The sequence below is a fragment of the Plecotus auritus genome (genome assembly GCF_963455305.1).
Source record: "Plecotus auritus genome assembly, chromosome: 5".
Lineage (NCBI taxonomy): Eukaryota > Metazoa > Chordata > Mammalia > Chiroptera > Vespertilionidae > Plecotus > Plecotus auritus.
The window spans coordinates 86,574,422-86,593,153 of NC_137776.1; positions in this window are offsets into that span (position 1 = coordinate 86,574,422).

Consider the following 18,732-nt stretch of genomic DNA (forward strand, 5'->3'; position numbering starts at 1 on the left):
AACGCATCTTTCCCTTTCCACCAGCTTGAGGGAGACAGTTTTGTTAACCTGGCAAGTCATGTGTTCACAAATGATGAAACCAGAGACAGAAGACAACTTAGTCTCTGAATTATGAATTGGAGGGAAGCTACTGCCAACTAAGAGTGACTGTTTGGCCTTAATTTATTCAAGAAATAAACTAAAATATAAAATGTTGGTGGATTTGTTTGTTACGGCAGCTAAAAGTACTTTAAGCAAGCAGAAAAAAGAATCATTAGTATTTCTTTATTTCAGTGATATCCAGCTCATTTTCATGTTCTCTCTAGGAGATCAGTCAGTTCATTTCCTAATTATCTATATCAAATCTTCCCCACCTATGTTTGCCTAATAAATTGTACACATTTCTTTCAACAACACCGACATATTTCCTCTTTTAAAAGTTACCTGTCTCTGCCTCATGTCTTCATGGACATTTTCTTTGAAAAATAATAAACTAATTCACTCAAATGTGTAAATACCTAAATGTGATTTAAAATATTACCCTCGATTGTTGACACCTTTATATTTTAAGAGTTTCAATACCCTAATTTAAATGAATGAGTAACATGAGAAATATAAATCAAGTGACCAACTTTTGGAAGATGTACTAATTTAGGAAAATTTTTGGTACTTCCTATCACATCTAACAATGTACTTCCCATCAGGCAGTATGCAAAGGGTGCCTTCAGCCTGAAAATCCATTGGCAGTGCCAGGATAGGGATTGGATATTCACCATATCAATCATATCTTCATCACTACCATTCTCTCATCTACTTACCCCAGCTGCCCCATCATGATAGTTACATTTTCCGGAGACTTTGAAATTGGTACTATTCCAGTGCAGCCGTTAACTGTCAACTTATTTCCCTCTTCCTCCCACACACCCTCCTGACCCATGAAGCAGGAAGTTGGGATGATTTCACTGGGAGATGTGGACTGATCTGCAAATTTCCCAACTTACAAATCAGAACGTATTCAAGCCTATGTTAAGATAAACTAAAGTATGAGACTTCATAGAGATTTACCAAATAATCCTGCCCATACACCTGTTTTACTAAGGTGCACTTGATTTATTAGAGAGATATTAAGTTGAGAAAGTCAGGGCCCTTGACACAGTAGGTCAGAGTGTTACTACACTCTTCAGAAAGTTTGCTCACACACCCCTTTAGCAAATGGTTATAGTGTAGGTGATTTGCTCTGTCTAGGCTGCTGTTCTGGATGGCACAGCCTGAATAAAAAAAGAGTTTATAAATCTGGAAATGCCCAGTGATCTATTTGAATCCTTGCTTGAATGCCTACATGGGTCTCAAATCTGGAAGCATATTGGGGTTGTGTGAAATGAACACTAGCTCAGGCTCCACTCTGTCCTTCTTCTATGGTACTTGGTCTGTTTCCAGTGAGCTTAAGAGAGTGCAGGGCCTGGGAATACTTGCCAAATGGCCCAACCTTATGAGAACCCCTGTATCCAATTCATTTGTATATGGCCCCCATGAATTAGAGCAAATTGTGTAAAAATTATTGTAGGGTTATTCAAGTTCTGATAGATGATTGATGCCTTAATTCAGCCTGCTAATAGTCTTCACAGTGGTATGTTGTAATGACTAAACAGTCAGGATGGGACTTAGGGTCACTATATTAGTTTGTTGAATGACACTAAATGCAGTTTTCTTTTCGGAACCAAATTGTATTTTACTAGAGGCCCGTTGCTTGAAGATTTGTGCAATAGGCCTTCCTTCCCCTGGCTGCCAGCACCAGTTTTCCTCCAGCACCCGGAACCCAGGCCTTGGCTCTGGCCACTGCCTTTTGTCTTCGCTCTGGCCACTCCTGTAGCTTCCTCCACTCCCCGCCCTCCCCCTCATAGCAGGCGTCCCGCCTCACCTGGCCACTCGGTGCCTGCATGCGTGCTGCCCAGAGGCCCAGAGCAGCTGGGGGGTGTGGCCGCCGCCATCTTTGTCGGGTTAATTTGCATACTCACTCCTGGTGGGCATCGCAAAGTGGTAGTCAATTTGCATATTTCTCTTTTATTAGTGTAAATAGCTAACTCATAAACTCAACTCAGCTCTCAAGTACTATTAAAAGACTCAAAGAGGTGCTTATTTACCAAGCTTTGTTCCACTAAGCTTTAATCTGTAAAACTTGAATTCCAGCTATTAGAATTTTCAGTGTTTACTTAATAATAATTCTCTTTTAAATAATTTATACAGTTAATAAAAAGAAAAAGGTAAATTATAATACATAAAAGAGAAAGTTGTAAGTATACACATACTAGTATAAAATTATATTCATTGTTTTTGCCAAATTAAAAAAGAAAATTGTAAGTGCTTTCAGTTCTCACTGTTCCTAGTAAGCCTTATTTCAATCAGTAGTGAGAAAGACAAAAAAATATATTTGGCTTCAAAGATTCTATTAAAAAATCCATAATAGCTAAAATTTAATATGGGAGAGGATCTTTTACTCTTTTTTTTTTAACCAATGCCTATTTTATTATTTTTTTAATTCTGTATTTGACCTACAAAGACTTTGATGTTTATCATATTGTTAACAAAAGAAGCATTTTCTGTACTTAAAAGAAAAGCCTGCTTAAATTCTGATTCATGAATAGTGTACTTAAATATTCTGATTTTTTTTTAACCTGGAGTCTAATAGATGCTGTCAATGTGACCATAGATCCCAGTTCCTGTGGACAGGTAAGACAGGTATTGCTCGAATTGTTTTGGAGAGACAGACAGAAAAGTTCATGTTCACCTGAGTCAGCATACAAGTTGGTTGCAGAGTTCCTGCTAAACCCACATGCTTTGATTTCGTGCACTAAACCTTTCTGAAACTCTCACAGAATGTATAGCATATTGATAGAAAAAGTGAGCTAAATAGAAAGATATAATTGAAAACAAAGTTTTACTAATATGCTTCCTCTATTATGACAATGAAAGTAAGATAAAACTAGGCCCAACCCATGGGCCCCTGAGACATAAGGTGAGTTTGGTTGTAGAGCTCCTCATATTGTGGAGAAAATGAATGTGCTGGAAGGTAAGCATGTAATGGTATGATACAGAGACTGAGCTGGTTCAATATGTAAATGATGAATCCAAACCAAAAGGATCAGAGGTCCAGAAAAATGTGGACAAATGGAGGTGGATAAAGGTTTGTTAAGAATAAAGCAAAACAAAACAAAACAGGAAAAATTAAGAGAAGGTGGATTCAGGACCAATGATTAGAATACCTAATAACCAGAATGTGCTAAGATAAACCAGTGTTGGTAATTAGATCATTCATATGGTCTGATCCTATATAATAAAAGCCCAGAGACTGAATGGCAGAATGGCCAGAATGACCTGTCGACCAGTTGCTATGATGCACACTGACCACCAGGGGCCAGACACTCAACAGAGGAGCTGTCCCCCAAGTGGTCAGCGTGCTCCCACAGTGAGAGTGCCGCTCGGCTAACTGGGATAAGAGGTGCTCTCACAGTGGGCCGATCCCTGCAGGCCACGCCCACTACCAGTGCAGAAATCCATGCACTGGACCTCTAGTTATTTGATAAAATATAGACTCAGACTCCAAGCACAATATTATTTACATACATTAAGTTTATTTTTATTAGCATTTAATTTAAATCATTTGTGCATTTAGATATTATAAAAATCTTATGAACAGTTTTCTTTGGAGAATGACAACTAAAGAGTTGTTCATTTTTAAAAAAAATTATGTGTTAATTAATTAATTTGTCCTTCATTCATCAACAAATGCTTGCTGTGCTTACTTACCACATGCCATGCCAAACATGGAAAAATAAGCATAATAGCTCAGTAGAGATTCATGTAGCCTACAATCAAATCCTGATTCTAGCATTTGCTTGAAAAGTGACCTTAGACAATTCTGACCACATTGTACCTTAGTTCCCTTATCTTTAAGATAGAAACCTGCTTCAAAGAGTTGAATTAAGGATTATTTTGCCTTTATGTGAACTGTCTAGAACACTGTCTGGTACAGTGTAAATAATATTTGGATTGTTTTTATTATGAAAGAAAATAAGCCATATTTCTTGCCCTCAAAGCAATATATATTTTAGCACAAAACAAAAAAAGTTATGTAATAGAAACACAGAAGCACTTTAGGTGTGTGATATGCATAAGTAGTGACATTTGATATTAACAGGGCATTCTCCCTCTCAAATATTCATTTTTTTTATAAGAGGCAATGACCTTGAGTCCTCTCTGAACTCTAAGTCCAAGCATCAAAAATAATACATTAACAAGGTAGTGGGCCCGGCCAGCGTGGCTCAGTGGTTGAGCATCGACCTGTGAACCAGAAGGTCACAGTTCGATTCCTGGTCAGGGCATATGCCCGGGTAGTGGGCTCCATCTCCAGTGTGGGGCATGCAGGAGGCAGCCGATCAATGATTCTCTCTCATCATTAATGCTTCTCTCTCTCTCTCCCTTTCTCTTCCTCTCTGAAATCAATAAAAAAGTAAAAAACAAAACAAAACAAACAAAAAAAAAAACAAGGTAGTGGAGTTTAAGTACGAGACTTGGATTCTGATTCAGGAAGCAAATGGGTGTAGTGGAAAGGACATATACTCAGGTATAGATTTCAGTTCTGGTTCCAAAAAGTATTGCCTGGTTAATTCAGCAAAATTTGATAAACCTTTCTATATCTCCTTGTCCAGTTTTTTTCTGGAAATTAGTTATTCTGCACAGGGTCTGGTCTATTAACCAAAAATAGATGTTAAATAAATAGTAGCTATTTTTATTTTTCTTTAACATGAAAAATCATATGACATGAAATTGGAATGCCATTTCTCTGTTTACATCCTTCAGTATGCCTTTAAGATGAAAATTTCAATTTCTAAGCATAGCATATAATCCCCTTTAGATCTCATCTTAGCCTATTTTTATCACACCTCCAACCCCAATTCCCCCATGCTGTATCCTAACATCACTCCATGGCTCTGCTCACATACTGTTTCCTCTAATGGGAAGGTCTCTTGCCCTGAACATAAAGACTCTTTCATGATTTATCTCTTCCAACCTCACACAAAGTAGGGTAGATGCCCTTCTTCTCTACTTCAAAGAACCATGTGCACATATACTTTGGCATTTTATTTCAGTTGTTTCTCTGCTTTTTTCTTGACTCACATTCCTTGAGAGAGAAAAAATACCTTCCATACATGCCTCTTAGAAACCTAGCTTTAAACCAATCACATATAGATTGCTTAATAAATTTTTGTGGAATACATGAATCAGTGAGTCATTGCAAATGTAAAATGAAAGAGTGAGCAGAAACCAGACTATGAAATTAAAAGGCTCCTAGGGCATTTAACAAGAGAACTCTCTACCCCTGAGAAGGTGCTTATTGATTTGGTTAATTTTACATTCAGAAAGATCTGGCTAAAAATCCTGGTATAATGTGAATGTCTCTTTGGCTCTGGGGAACAGAGAGGGCTCTGAGGTAGAAGGTGCATGTCTACCACCACCAATTAGTTTTTCTTTAGTGTTAAAAACAAAATTCAACAGAATATATTTGAATATCTAATTAGCTTTGTTAAACAATGCATAAATCAGGCAACTATAAGGGCACTCCTAGGGGTTTTACAAAATATAAAGATTTTTAATAGGGAGAAAGGTGAGGCAAGGGGGCTAATAACAGAAGAAAAGAAAGGAATTTTTTTTTAGACCAAGAAAGAAAGGATTTTTTTTTTTAGACTTTTTTGGGGGATGCAAGACTTTTTATCATGCAGATGTGCCCATGAAGAGGGCACATTGGTCCGATAGACCTACTTGTACTTGACCAGAAAAGTCCAAGACTGGTCGATTAAGATTATATTTCTAAGAGTGGTTGAAACAGCAATTAGGTCAGATATTAAATCTAGGTTGGGTATCACGGGCTTTAGAACAAGTGACACCGATTTGGTGCCTATGTTTTTTTCTTTAAATGTTAGGTACTCTGAGCTTTGGGCTTTATACATTTTTACTCATTGCAAATTATTTTAGCTTAATCACAAATGAGATCTTTCTAAATATAGAATCTACTTCACAAAACATCTAAGGACATCTGATTCCAGATGTTTTTGAGAACTGGAATTCTCTGGGAAAATTAAATCTAAAATGGAGGTAATAGTATGATTAACCAAACTTAGAAAAAGTAGTTTCTTGCTTTCCTTTCTTTGCTTCTGGACAAAATAACCCAGCTGCTCTTTGTTGGAATTTTTCACACAGTTGCTTCTCCTCAGTTTTAGTTGATAGAGGACCACTGGAAGTCATTACCTTTCTCATCTCTTCCAGAGAAACAATGGACTCTTCTTAGTCAAAGCTCTTTTGGTTGAGAACAACATGAACTTACTCAAATCAGCTCTAGAAACAAACAACAAACAAAAATGTGGAGTTGATTGAAAACAAACAAACAAAAAAAGCAATACATGTCCTCAACCTCTCAAAAAATTTGAAAAATAGTCTCAGATCAGTGTGGATGAAGAGGGGCCACATTCTAAACTCCGCAAGCTCAGGGGAGGCCTCCATAGAGGACCTTACAAACTCAGAGATGGACAGTAACACATAGGATGATCTGAACACAAAACTTCCTAACCAAAAGCAAGTCATGGCAGGTAGTCATGTCTTAGGCCTGGATCTTCCTTGACAAATGTCAATCTTTACCTCAACTGAGCATGACTATTGTCTTTTTGCATCTAACATACCTGTGGAATGTCAGAGCAACCTGCTTTTTTTCAGACCCCTCAAGGCATAATCTCTCACTAGAGCACAAGACCAGGGAAACCCTCATTGTTATCTTATTCCCCCACATACAATCTCTATGTGCCCACATGTTAATTGCTAACTATCCTATACCCACCAATGTAAAAGAAATATGTGTCTCTCCATTTTGCTTTTTATCCAATCTCAGAGATTTCCCCACTTTGCTTTCTCCAGCCCCTTTAATCTACTACCAATGGATTTTATGTAATCCTCCTTGTATAGGAGTTAGTTAGACAGGGATAAACAGGGTAGGAACAATAGGCCAGGTATTGAAAGTCACCAGGGTGGAAAGCCCTGGGGACTTAGCAATGAGTAAAACTGGGATGGACCTTATTCCCCAGGGAGACCTTTCCTCCCTTAACATGTGGTTTAGTCCCTCCCCTGACCTTTCCTCTCCTAGTATTATTGGTGGAGTAGAGTTTTTATGGTGTCACAAGGAAAATAATTTCCTGAGGTCCAATTGGAGGATGAGGTTTTATGGAAAACTTTGTTGATGATGTAAAATTAAGGGAGTTCTCCTCCAAGTTTCCATCCCTGTCCATATCACCATGGGAGAAGTCCAATCTTGTCTTCAGCAGGGCCAGAATTAAAGCCACCACCCAGAATTTCTATTCCATATTAAAGTCTAGTCCAGTCCAACATCTGGCTAGCTTAGCTTGTGTTCCCAGCTGCAGTCCATTGTGTGTGGGGTCTGCATTACTATGCGATATGCAGATGCTTAAGGCCAGATGGCTATGGAGATAGAACACATGAGCACTCAGGTGGGAGCAAGAGTGAACTAGAGCAAAAGGGAGAGGGCTCCATCCTCCTAGCCCAGTGGTCGGCAAACTCATTAGTAAACAGAGCCAAATATCAATAGTATAACGATTGAAATTTCTTTTGAGAGCCAAATTTTTTAAGCTTAAACTTCTTCTAACGCCACTTCTTCAAAATAGACTCACCCAGGCCATGGTATTTTGTGGAAGAGCCACATTCAAGGGGCCAAAGAGCTGCATGTGGCTCATGAGCCACGGTTTGCCGACCACTGTCTTAGCCAATCCATTTAGATGGACAGGTAAGCACTTTCCCATACCAGCCTGACTCCTCTCTGTGCTCCTCTTCCTCTTTGTTCAATCTCTTCCCCCAGTGATCTTCATGCAATGGACAGGTGGTTCCCTGGGGAGTGTGAAGCTGTAGCTTTCTGGTGAAGCTGCCTAGATGACTTTTGCTCTTCCCCTATTACTAGCTAATTATGATGGTAACACTAGCTTAGTACTGGTCATGTGATTTAGGCCCCCTGACCTTTCATATCACTAGTCATTCTGTTAGGACCCTTCCCTGACCTTTCCTCCCCTGGCATGTCACTAGTCCTGTGGTAGACCCACTTAGAAGAGAAACAAGGGGGCTGGAGCATAGCCTCTTAGGACTCCCATACAAGCCTTTGCAGTTCCAGTCCCTTAAGCATCAAGCCCTCAGGACAGTGGGATTCTGACCCATATAAAATAATCTTAAGAACAAAGCTTTTGGTCTGTTGACCACAGAGACAGAGTTTTGGTCAAACTAGAGATAATATCTAGACCTCAGTTGTGTTATTGCAGAAGACCAGCTGCAATGACTAATGACTCCCTGCCCTGGAGGCAACCAATCAGTGGAGAGCATGACCTTGAAAGGAAACACCTGGAAAGCTGATGAATACTGTATTGAGGTCCTCCCGTGGGACCTCTCCTAGGGTCCCTGCCTTTGAAAAGCAGATAAAAACCCTCAAGACAAAGGATCCAGTGTGTGTTCTCTCTTTACCAGTGTGTGCTCTCTCTTTAGAGTACTCCCATACCTTTCTCCACCCACATCTTTCCAAAGGTGTGTTCTCTCTCTCTCTTTCCCCATTTCTCTATCTCTCAATGTTTCTCTCTCTCTCTCTCTCTCTCTCTCTCTCTCTCTCTCTCTCTCTCTCGTAAGCCCACACTTTCCCCGACCCCCTTCTTTCTCTCTCTGGAGCATCATTGTGCCTTTATCCCTCTCCTTGCCCTAGGAATGTTTTCTTTGTCTTTCTCCTAAATTTCTGGGGCCCTTCTTTTGCCCTTGTAACTTGTTTCTTCTTCCTCTTTGACTTTCTAAATAAACTTTTGGTTGTATTTGAGTTCCTTGGTTCTGAATTTGTTCCCAGCCGAACTCAAGACCTGAGGTTGCTGAACCAAGGTCCTATACCTGGTGCCATTTGCCATTAATACTTATTCTCCTTTTCTGATTGCAACGTACAAAATAAGCTGCCATTCTCCTGAGTATTTTCTCAATCCATTGAGGTTTTGTTACCAGCAAGTGGTGTCAACTTGGCTCAAATAAACTTATAAAAATTCTTTATAGGAATCTGGGAGGCAGTGGGCCCAAGTGCCAAGTGTCTCCATATTTCCTGTGTGCCTTCCTGGTCAAGGGCAGTGGTGCGGTTCCTCAGAGAGGCATGGTGTGGGCCAAGCAGCAGCCACAGAGATGGTCCACAGACAAGTGTTTGATGTTGGGACAGGCTACACTAATTTTCTACATCTGTGAGGGACCTACACCATGGATTGGACCCATTATGGAGGAGTGGCACCCTGAACAGCAATGTGGCCCCACCAAGCTTTTTCCCTGGGACACACAGGCAGCAGCTCAGCATCAAGCCTCCCTAGCTTTTACCTGTGTCTGTGAGCATACGGGTTTTATCTCCATTGATTTTATTAATGTGTTAGCATGATGTGTCCTAAGGTAATCGCTTCTTTACTTTACATCATCTCAACTTAAGGAAGGTTTACTAGAAATACGCTGCCTTCAGACTGGTGAGGCACTTGTATGCATAAATGAAAAGAGAAAGACATATAATTGATAACAGAATTCTTTGAAATACGTTTCTTAAAACTAGAATTTTGTTATTTTTTAAAAAAATGTATCTACTGGATAATACATGTTACTTGAGTGTCCAAGAACATTTGGTGGCAATAAAATGGCAGGAATGTCTGATGATGGTAGTTTAAATCAATAATATAATCTCGGATTTTCTCAGTATGCCTGCCTTGTTCCTTTCAGCTTGATATTCCTATTATTGATTATATTTGGAGGTAGGTCGTTTTCTTCATATATCTTGTGGTCAAAGACAGAAAATAATGTGTGGATCTAAGATTCAGGGTTTAAAATAAAACATTGCTCTGAAAAGCAGCAGCTGTGCCTCATAGTGTGGATCGTGGAGTCATGCTGAAAGTCCCATGGTGCTTTGTCACAGTGGTTCTGTGGTGACCAGCATCTTGTCCCTGGTCCTAACTGCCAGTGTCTGTGCTGAGCTTTTCAAAGTGTAGAGCTGTTTGAAAAATTCTTTTTTTAAAATTTATTTTACTTATTTTATTTTTTTTATTGGGAAATATTGTCAATGGGGAATTGTTACTTCAGAGATATGTTCTTATTGGTTTATTAAATGCTGTCCCTTAAAACAGGTATGCTAATATTTCTCAAAATAGCTTTTCATCATTTTAATTTTCTTCTTTATGTGTCATGTAGTGTTTTAAATATATCGTTTTCTGTTATATTCAACATCCTTCACCTTTGACATAGATATTCATTGGGAATTTATTAAATGTACTTATATTCAATGACATTTTTTACCTTATAACAAAACTTATTAAAATGATTTATTTCAGAAAAAAATTGTTCTACAGGTTTCAATGTTTCTTACATCAACATCAGGAAACAAAGCCGTTTCTCCTACATATTTTTATCTTTATCTTTATCTTTACTCATTAATTTTTTTCTTAGTCAAATGCCTTTTCCTGCTTCTCCACACAAAGGGAAGAATGAGGTTGTTTCACAACTCATCATTTACATATCTTCTCAGTTTGAATATTAACAAAAACTGAAAATATCTCTCTAAATGACTTAAGTTGGCAATCAACAAATAGTTAAAAAACAAACAAACACGGCATAGTCTCAAGGCTTCCTCAGTTCTCCATTTTAACATACCTTCCGGAACTCTCCTGAAGACAGATTCTGTCTCTCCCCCCACTTCCCCTTATATTTATTGATCTCTGGCAATATGCCAAACACTATTTTATAAATTTTAATTCTCATAAAAATTTGGGTTATGTATGTGTAATTTTATACCATTTTATAGATGAGAAAACAAAGGCAGAGAAAAATTAAGTAATTTATGCACATCATAAACCTGGTAAAGCGGAAGGGGGAAACAATTCAAACTGAAACTGGCTTTGGAGCCCAAACTATCACCCCTGCCCATCTCTGCATCTACCTGTATTAGTCATCTTTACCTCTTTGCCTTCCTAGCACATTGGACATTACCAATGTTAATCCAGTAAGTAAAGTGTGTACTAGTATGTTAGACTTCTCTATAACTCATCGTCTTTAACTAGTCTACTAAGTTAAATATCATATCCATGTCTTAACAAAACAGAGTAACTAATGTGTTTATATTGAAAGGGCGGGGAGAGACTGACTCCATGTTCCCTTTGTTCCATGTCCTCCACCTCGTGGAGTCAGGTTCCTGCCCTAGAACCTCTCCAAGAGCCCAACCCACACTTTTTTTTTTTTTTTTTTTATTGATTTTTACAGACAGGAAGGGAGAGGGATAGAAAGTTAGAAACATCGATGAGAGAGAAACATCGATCAGCTGCCTCCTGCACACCCCCTACTGGGGATGTGCCCGCAACCAAGGTACATGCCCTTGACTGGAATCGAACCTGGGACCCTTCAGTTCACAGGCCGACGTTCTATCCACTGAGCCAAACCAGCTAGAGCCAACCCACACTTTTGAATTAGCCAATAGAAATGCAAGAGGAAAGTAAGCCGCGCCCTGCCCCCATGTGCAACCTGATCCCGACCAATCAGCGGAGGCCACACTACCTCACCCCTCCTACCTCTCCCAGGCCCCCTATAAATCAGCGTGTTTGGGGTCTGGGGCTCTCTCTCCACCTCGCCGCTGCGCCGGTGTGTGTGTGTGTGTGGGACTGAGCTCGAGCTAGCTCGATTAAAGGCTCTTTGCTTTTGCATCGGACTCAGCTCCCTGGTGGTCTTTGGGGATCACAAAATCTGGGCATAACATTTGGGGGCTCATCCGGGATCCCCAAGAACCTCAAGGGACCCCCGATCCAGAGAGTCTGACTGGCCACGGTAGGTGTCTGTCTGTTCCTTGTCTCTTTTGTGTGAGCTCATTTCTGAATCCCTGGCAGTGCCCGAAGTGGTCTAGGTGGACGCACCAGAGGACCACGGGCGGGAGGAATTGGGAGACGTCCCGATCCTCCTTCAGGAGGGACGTGTATTCCCCTCGAACCTCTGGGACGAGGTGGGTCGCTCCCACCGATCAGCGTGAGGCCGTCGTCCGAACTTTCGGTTTTGTCAGTTTTGTTCCAACGGACTCACCTTGGAAAGCTTGTCTCAAGGGCCCTTTGTTTGTCTGTGTCTGTTTTTCTGTTTTGTTTTGTGGACTCTCTTGACGGACATTATGGGACAGACTCAAACCACTCCTTTAAGTATTATGGTTGATCATTTCAAAGAGGTTAAGGGAAGAGCTAGCAAACTCAGTGTAGAGGTCCGGAAGGGCCGGTGGCAAACTTTTTGTTCTAGGTAGTGGCCGACTTTTAGTGTCGGGTGGCCGCCAGAGGGGACCTTCGACCTCTCCACCATCCACCGGGTGAGGGACCTCGTCTCTCAGCCCAAGAAGGGACATCCTGATCAACTCCCTTAAATTATTACTTGGCAGGACCTCGTGGAAGATCCATCCTCCTGGCTTAAGCCCTTTCTGTCCCCGCGCTCCCTGGAGCTGAAACTCATACTTGCTTTGCAGGAAACGGAGAAGGTGAAGAAGAAGAAGGCCCTCACCCCGCCATCAGCTCCCCTCTACCCTGTCTTTCAGGGGGGAACTGAAGAGGAACTAATCTTTCCTCCCTCATATCAGCCCCCTAGGAGTCCACAGGGGGGCGATCCTCCCACGCAAAGGGAAGCGGACACCACAGGGAGCGGAGTTCCAGGAGCGTCTGGGGGTGGAGTTCCGGGAGCGGCTGGGGGCGGAGTTCTGGGAGCGGCTGGGGGCAGAGTTCCGGGAGCGGCTGCAGTTCCAGTGGGAAGCCCGCCTCTTACTAGACAAAGGGCTCAGAGGGAACTGTCTGTCACAGCCCCCGACTCCACTATTAAAACCCTACCTTTATGAGCCGCGCCCCCCCCCCCCATGCGGATGGCAATCAACTCCATCACTATTGGCCTTTTGCCACTAGTGACCTTTACAACTGGAAGGCTCAGAATCCTAAGTTCTCTGAGAAGCCAGCAGGGCTTATTGATCTGTTAGATTATGTCCTTTTCACCCACCAGCCCATGTGGGACGACTGCCAACAGCTTTTACAGGTCCTGTTCACAACTGAGGAGAGGGAAAGAATCCTCAATGAGGCCCGGAAAGTGGTTCCAGGCGTGGACGGGAACCCAACCACCAACCCGGTCCAGATAGATGTCTCTCTACCCTTAACTAGGCCTGAATGGGATTTCAACACGGCAGAAGGTAAGGAGAGGCTCCGGGTCTACCGCCAGACTCTAATGGGGGGTCTCCGAATGGCTGCTAGAAAGCCAACTAATTTGGCCAAGGTAGGGAATGTTCAGCAAGAAAGGGATGAGTCTCCAGCTGTCTTTTTACCAATCGGCTGGGGATATTAAAAAGAAACTGCAAAAAGTAGATAGGTTGGGGGAGAAGAGTTTAAAGGACCTACTGGAGGTAGCCGAGAAGGTGTGTAATAACAGGGAGCCCCCGGAAGAAACCAGGCTCATGCTGCGGCGGCTGCGAGCAGCAAACAAACCCGAGACCTAGCTAAGATCCTGCTCGCCACCACCACGGACTCTTCAGAGGAACGGAACCGCCGTCTCCGCCAACTCGCCGGCAACCAGGAGGACGGTAAGGGGACCACCCGGGGCGGAAGGCGGAAGCTTCAGAAAGATCAGTGTGCTTACTGTAGGGAGATAGGGCACTGGAAACAAGAGTGTCCGAAAAGGGCCAGCAAAAAGGGAGGCGAAGCGGATCGAGTGAAGGTCCTGGAGCTAGATAAACTGAGTGATTAGGGGAATCGGGGTTTGGACCCCCTCCCCGAGCCCAGGGTAACTCTTAGAGTGGAGGGACCTCCATTGACTTCCTTGTTGACACCGGAGCGCAACACTCGGTCCTCTGTACGCCTCAAGGAAAATTAATGAATAAGAAGTCTTGGGTACAAGGAGCAACTGGTATGAGCCAGTATTCATGGACTACCAGAAGAACGGTGGATTTAGGGACGGGCTGGGTATCCCACTCTTTTATGGTAATTCCGGAATGCCCCTACCCACTGTTAGGACGAGACTTGCTCACTAAGATCGGAGCTCAAATAAGTTTCAGACAAGGGAGGCCTCAGGTTACTGAAGGCAAGGGCCACCCCATTCAGGTCCTGACCATAAAGCTGGAGGATGAGTACTGGCTTCACCAAAAAGCCTCTCTAATAGAGGGCTACAGCGGACAACTGACGTGGACTAGGTTGCCTCGGGTTCAAGAACTCGCCCACCATCTTTGACGAGGACCTGGGAATCCTAGAGCAAGTGAGTGGGCTCCGGAAGGACCTGACTGACCAGCCCCTTCCAGATGCAGACGTCACCTGCTTCACCGATGGAAGCATCTTCGTACGGGACGGGAGCAGGTATGCGGGTGCAGCTGTAGACACTGAAACGGACACTGTATGGGCAGAGGCTCTGCCTCCGGGACGTCAGCCCAGAGAGCAGAGCTTGTGACCCTCACCAAGGCCCTGACACTGGAAAGCGGCTCAACATCTACACAGACAGCTGGTATGCGTTCACCACTGCTCATGTTCATGGGGCAATCTACCAAGAGAGAGGGCTACTAACAGCAGAGTGGCGAACTATAAAGAATAAACAGGAGATACTTGACTTACTCTCAGCCTTATGGCTCCCTGCCAAATTGGCCATCATACACTGCCAAGGACACCAGAAAGCTGACGACCCAGTGGCAAGAGGAAACCGCAGAGCTGACCAGGTGGCCAAGGCAGTAGCCCTTTCTCTGATCCTCACCATGGCCCTACAGCTCCCAGACCCAGGAGACCCAGTTCTGCCAGTTCAGCCAGGACATTCCCTGGAGGAGTTACAGCACATTAGGAAGCTTCCCCAAGCAAAGGAGGAGAAGGGGTGATGGTATATGCTGGAAGACATCTTGCCCAGGTATGGTTTTCCCGCTGAGATAGGGTCAGACAATGGACCAGCTTTTGTCTCGCAGGTAACGCAGGCAGTGGCCAAGGCTTTGGGGCAAATTGGAAATTGCATTGCGCTTATAGGCCCCAAAGATCAGGGCAAGTAGAGAGGATGAATAGAACTCTAAAAGAGACCCTTACCAAATTGACCATGGAGACTGGCGGGGACTGGGTGGCGCTCCTTCCATATGCCCTTTACCGGGTTAGGAACTCCCCCAACACCCTGGGTTTTACTCCTTATGAGATAATGTTTGGCCAGCCACCCCCTATTATCCCGAATTTCTTAAAGAATTTGAAAGTCAAGAACTGTTTCTTTCCTTGAGAGGGCTCCAGAGGGCGCATGAGGACATTTGGCCACGCCTCCGCGCTATCTATGAGACTGGCCCAGCCCCGACTCCTCATCAGCATAAGCCCGGGGACTGGGTCTACATCAAGAGACACCGCCGGGAGACCCTTGAACCACGTTGGAAGGGTCCCTACGTCGTGGGGCTGACGACCCCCACTGCTCTCAAGGTAGACGGCGTCACGACCTGGGTCCATCACACTCACGTCCGGACAGCGGACCCATCTGTGATCTGGGAAGACTTGGGGACTCCGATTTTATCAGTGCAGGGAATTTGGGATGGTGTACCCTCGTGACCCAGGAATGTTGTTCAGTAGAAATACAAATCGACCCATGATTGGGCCTGTAAGTTTCAAGACAAGGGGGGAATGAAAGGGCGGGAAGAGACCGACTCCATGTTCCCTTTGTTCCATGTCCTCCACCTCGTGGAGTCAGGTTCCCGCCCTAGAACCTCTCCAAGAGCCCAACCCACACTTTTGAATTAGCCAATAGAAATGCAAGAGGAAAGTAAGCCGTGCCCTGCCCCCATGTGCAACCTGATCCCGACCAATCAGCGGAGGCCACACTACCTCACCCCTCCTACCTCTCCCAGGCCCCCTATAAATCAGTGTGTTTGGGGTCTGGGGCTCTCTCTCTCTCCACCTCGCCGCTGCGCCGGTGTGTGTGTGTGTGTGTGGGACTGAGCTCGAGCTAGCTCGATTAAAGGCTCTTTGCTTTTGCATCGGACTCAGCTCCCTGGTGGTCTTTGGGGATCACGAAATCTGGGCATAACAATATTTCTCCTCCCACAATTTGATAAATTCTACTTTATGTCTGTTTGAACACCCAATTTCATAATATAATTTTATTAAATAGGGTGTAGACTCATTTTAAAAATCATGAAAATAGTTATTTCTATGAAAAGCAAATAAGTGTTTTGTAAGAACTTAAGAAAGATTCGTTACTACAATAATAGTCTCTTTAAATAAGTTTAGACAAGATAATGTAAAAAAGAGAAGAAACAATATTAATGCTATAGAATAATAGGCTAAGAATAATTAATGAAAATCTTTAAATTCTTGCTCCACTTTTAAGATTTTATGACTGGGAAGTATATATAGTGTATTATTCATATGATTGTGCAAAAATATTTTAATTTCAATCAATAGAGAAATATTTAGAGCCCACATAAAAATTGTCAAATAAACATACATTTATATATTATAGGATAAAATAAGACATTTGAAGCATATATATATATATATATATATATATATATAATATATGTGTGTGTATGTGTGTGTGTGTGTGTGTGTATATATATATATATATATATATATATATATATATATACATATATAAAACTAGAGGTCCATTGCAGGAAGATTCCTGCAATAGGGCTTCCTGCGGAGTTCTGCTTCCCTCCCTTCTCCGCAGCCCCACTTGCTTGCTTCTCTGCAGCTTTGCTCCCTTCTGCAATGCTTGGCTTCCTTCTACACTGTCTTCAGTCTTCGCTCTACACCTGGATATGCAAATTAACTGCCATCTTGGTTGGGTTAATTTGCATACTCGCTCCTGATTGGCTGGTGGGCGTGGCTCGTGGGTGTAGCAGAGTGGTGGTTAATTTGCATATCACTCTTTTATTAGATAGGATAATAAAAACATAATATGCTAATTAGACAGGACAGCCAAACAACCTTCTGAACGTCATTCCAGAGGTCCTTCCGGACAAAGCTGCAGCAGCAGGGGCCAAGGCAGAAGTGTTTAGGGGTGATCAGGCAGGCAGGCAAAGTGGTTAGGGGTGATCAGGCAGGCAGGTGAGCAGTTAGGGATGATTAGGTAGACAGGCGAGTGATTAGAGGCAATCAGGCAGGCAGTGTTGAGGGACCCCCTCCCCGTGCATGAATTTCATGCACCGGGCCTCTAGTGTGTGTGTGTGTGTGTGTGTGTGTGTGTGTGTGTGTGTGTATATATATATATATATATTTTAATTGATTTTAGAGAGAGAGGAATGGAGAGGGAGAGAGAGAGAAAAACATCAATATGAGAGAGAAACATCAATTGGTTGCCTTTGCATGCATCCCGACCAGGAATTGAACCTGCAACCTGGAATTGAACCAGCAACTTTTCAGTGCATAAGATGATGCTCAACTAACTGAGCCCACCAGCCAGAACAGACATAGGTATATTTTTAAATTCCATACTCTTATTTATTTTATTTTTTATGGAAAACAATTTATTGAACACTAGTTGACTTATATACATTAAAGTGCATAATTATCAATAGTGTCCATTGTCAATAGTCACCACTATCTATCAGGGGTGGGCAAACTTTTTGACTCGAGGGCCACAATGGGTTCTTAAACTGGACCAGAGGGCTGGAACAAAAGCATGGATGGAGTGTTTGTGTGAACTAATATAAATTCAAAGTAAAGGAGCAGAGGGGAGAGCAAGAGAACCGGATAGAACAGCGGGATTCGGCCCGTGGGCCGTAGTTTGCCCACGGCTGATAAATCTAGAACATGTTTAACACCTCTAAAATGAAATCCTGCGCTCAATAGCAGTCTCCCTTTTCTTATCTCACCTGCTTCCTGGCAACTAACAATCTACTCTTTTGTATCTTTAGATCAGTCTATTCTAGACACGTGTATATTAAATCATACAATACGTATGTTACTTTTTGCTTCTGACTTTAAATTATCTTTATATTTTTAAGGTGCATCTATTGTTGCATGGTTCCAGTACTAAATTGCTTCATATGGGTATGCCACATTTATTTATTCATTCATCAATTGATGGACATAATAAGTTTCCACTTGTTTTGGTATTATGATTGAGGCTGCTGTGAACATTTTTGTACAAGTTTGTGTGTGAATATACATTTTACTTCTATTGGATATATACATGGGAGAATAATTGCTGGGTCATATGGTATAATTGTAATTTTAAGTGTCAACTCAGCTGGACTGTGATATAAATTATTCAAACATTAATATGGGAGTGCTTTAGAGGTATTAGTTGATGTTATTAATACCTATAATCAGTTGACTTAATTATCCTTAATAATGTGAATAGGCCTCATTTAATCAGACCTTTAGAGAAAAACTGAGGCTTCTATGAAAATAAGAAATTTTGACTCAAGATTAAAGCATAAACCCTTGCCTGAGAGTTTACAGCCTGCCAGATTGGCCCACTGGTGTTGGATTTGACAGCTCCCACAATCATGAAGCCTATTTCCTGAAGTGAATATACCCATATATCCTAATGGTTGTATTTCTCTGTAGAACACTGACTTGTTGAGATGATGGTGCAGAGAGTTGTTTTGAAAAACAAAGTCTTAAGGAGGAGTTTTTGGAATTATTTCTGGGTGTGGCTTTTTAAAAATTGTTTCTCTAATTGGATTAGATTTCAAGTCACTAATAA